Source organism: Geospiza fortis, unplaced genomic scaffold (assembly GCF_000277835.1).
Source record: "Geospiza fortis unplaced genomic scaffold, GeoFor_1.0 scaffold412, whole genome shotgun sequence".
NCBI lineage: Eukaryota > Metazoa > Chordata > Aves > Passeriformes > Thraupidae > Geospiza > Geospiza fortis.
In genome coordinates this window covers 975,028-978,145 of record NW_005054504.1, presented here as the reverse complement: position 1 = coordinate 978,145, position 3,118 = coordinate 975,028, and the positions used below count along the sequence as shown (strand labels likewise).

The 3,118-nt window shown below is 57.2% G+C and overlaps 1 protein-coding gene across 1 annotated transcript in view; it reads left to right on the top strand.

Annotated features, from left to right (window-relative positions):
• The window catches only part of LOC102034078 (diacylglycerol kinase delta-like), a 19,557-nt gene that overhangs the window by 5,214 nt on the left and 11,225 nt on the right, over nucleotides 1–3,118 (top strand). The gene's annotated exons all lie outside the window — the stretch shown is intronic.

Here is a 3,118-nt window from a genome sequence, read left to right as displayed (position 1 = left end):
ATTCCTGGGTAACAACCTTCCTGGCTCTTCTCCAGGCGCTGCTTCGCTGTCCAATCCGATCCCAGCAGGAAAACCCTCCTGCCCCAGCTGTGGTCAGACCTGGATTCACTATGGGCTCTTGCCAGGAATGGTGGTGACAGAGCTGGGAGAGTGGGGTAATGGAACAAAGCAGCATCCTGGGGCTCTGCATTAGGGCTGAAGGAAGGGCTGGCATTTCGGGTTGTAGCTTGACCTGGAAGAATCCCAGGACTGCGGTTCAAGCCCTCTGCTTGTGCCGAGCACACAGGCAGCCTGTGGCATGATGGCCTCTGGAAACCAGCCCAGTCCTGGCACAGCACGTGGCTGGCCATCCTCCCAGGGTCATTTTTACCTGTGTCCCCTCTGAGGCTCCACTGCCACTTCAGCTGCATCTGACCTGGAGGTGGTAGTATGCCTGCAGACACTGTATGGTTTCATTCTCACCTTTCTCTTTCTGCCCTGTGCCTCTGGGATCCCCCCAGTGCTGGTGCTGAGCCCCCTGGGCTGGAGAGGGCAGGGAGGGACCTCGGGATGGGGCAGTGGAGTGCTGGGACAGAGCAGGGGAGCTGGCCTCTGACTGATTGCTGGGCAGGTTATATGTGGCTCTGGGTATGCTGCCTTGGTTGCTGAGGTGAGACCAACTCTGGCTTTGCTGAGGCTCCCTGCAGTGCTGCCTGGGGCTTTCCAGAAAGGAAAGCTGTGGTTGGGGTGAGTGGAGTGCCTTGGGTTTGTTTTAGGGTGTGGGTGGCACACTGTGTTTTACAGCTGCGCAATGACTAGCGCAGAGCTCCCAGCCCAGTGAGCCAGCGCTCCCATTGTCCCCAAAACTCTCCAGAAGGAAGAGGCAGTCCCTGTGCTACAGGTGCTGAGCTCCAGCTCTTTTGAGCTCTAGGGTACCTAATAGCCACTTACTATACAATTGTGGTGGCCCTGGTGCTCTGGACAGGGCTTTGGGGAGCTGGCACAGCAGGGGTGATGCCACCCTGGCATGGGCTGTCTGCCCTTGCCATTGTCACCCCTTTCCTGTTTGCAAAGAGGAAACACTGGGCTCACCCAGCAATGGTGCTGCAGCATGCATTCCCACTATGTGGCTGGACCTGCTGCTGGCCTTGGCCATCAGGTGCCTCTCAGGTGTCCTTCTGTTGTTCATTGCAAAAGCAGGGGTCTAAAACCATGGAGCCACTTGGGAGCTGCTCCCTGCCCCAACAGCTGGAGCAGGTGCTCCTGGCTGAGACCCATGGTCAAAAGATGAGGTAGGTGGGTGGCTTACCACAGTGAGATCCCAAAACAGCCCTCCGTCACCCCAGACTTGTGTGCCTGCCCAGGCAGTGTGGGACAGCTGGACTCCAGGGCTTATTTTGGAAAGGGGACCTGCCTTATTTTCCCCAGGGAGGGGTTGTCTGGCCCCATGTGGGCACCAATGGAACCTGTACCACGTGGCATCACACACCAGGGATGATGGAGCCTGGATGGGCAGCTGCTTACCTGAGGAGTTGTGCAGCAAAATTCTGCACATGGCGACACAGAGGGCTTGGGCTTTGATGCCCAAAGCAGCCCACAAGGGTGGGCGTGGGGAGAGGTGCCCCCTGAGCTTCTCTGCACCAATTTTGCCACCCCATGTTGGGATGGCTAGGGATTAGTCTGCACTGGTGGAAAACTGAGGCAGAGTCCCCCCAGCCGTGGTATTGGAAGTGTTGTGGTGAAGGTGGGAGAGCTCTCATGGGTGTGGTGGTGAAGGTGGGAGAGTCTGCTTTTCAGGGCAGCTGCATTCTGTCCCTGGGAGGGCCAGGACTGTGACATCTCGGGGCTGGGTGATGACTTTTTGCTGCTGTCAGGAGCTGCTGCTGCTGGGGGTGTTTTGGCTCTGACCCTCCTTTTCAGGAGTGGGTGCCACCCTCCTAGGCAGCCAGTCCTTGCTGTATCCTACCACCCACGTGGCCCTGGAGCCAGGCAGAGTGCCCATGCCCAGCTGGCTCCAGCCCCTGCTGTGGTATCCCTGAGGCGCCATCATGGACCCGCCCCTTCTCCTTTCTCATTGTCATCCTTTTCTTCCAATGCCCCCCCCTCCTCCCCATCCCCTTCCCGCCCTTCACTGTCACAGCTCCTGACACCACTCCTTGCTGTCACACACTGCCTGTCCTTTGCAACAACAGCAATGACTGCAGCAAACACGGAACCTGTGCCTGATGAGTGCAGCCAGGTGTGGTGGATGTGGTGTTTGGGGCTGGATCCCACCGGGCTACAGCAGGACCCTGGCTTGTCCCCTGGTGTGGGACAAGGACTGCTAGGGTGCATTATTTGTGTGGGGATCTGAGGTCACAGCTGGACCCCGCTGGAGGGATCCCTCTGCGCCCTCACAGCTGAGAGGCCGGGAAAAGGACTCAGTGTGCGCCGGGGTGCTGGCACCGGGGACTGCTGGGCTGTTTGAACCTGCACTGACATTCCGAGGCGTCATGCTGATTGATTGACCGCAGCCAAACTCTGCAGCAGTCTTGGGGAGTGATAAAGGCTTAAAACATCCCTCTTCAAACTCCAAGCTGGAAGAGAGCAGGGAACAATGTGGTGGGTGCCCCAGTGAGGTTCAGGAGTGTTACGCATTTGGATAGTTGAAGCTCAGGGAGCACCCCAAGTGGGGTTTTAGCTTCTTTGTGAAGGCTTCTGCTATTCCTGGTGCTTTGGCCATCTGGTTCAGACCCATGGGGCAGTAGATTAAGGCTGAGACCTGGGGCTGGTGTGTTTGCAGGCTGATGGGTGCCTGGCTGCCACCTCTTGCAGCACATGGGTTGGCACAGGAGTGCACAGCCCCGCCATGCTTCCCTCACTGTGCCCTCATGCCCAGTGCTAATTTGCTGTTAAATGTGGCTTGTCATCATGTGCCTGGATTGGATACAGCCACTGTGGCAGCTAATTGCAGAGAAGCAGCTGAACAGAGCTGCCGGTGGTGTTTAAAGAAGATACAATCAAAGATGAGGCAGTGCCAGAGCATCTCTGCCACCTCTTTCAGGCTCATAGCCATGTTGCAAACACTAATTAATTGAGTCTTGTAAACACCACTGCGAGAAGGGTAAATATTGGCAAGTGCTGTGTTTCGGGGGGGGGG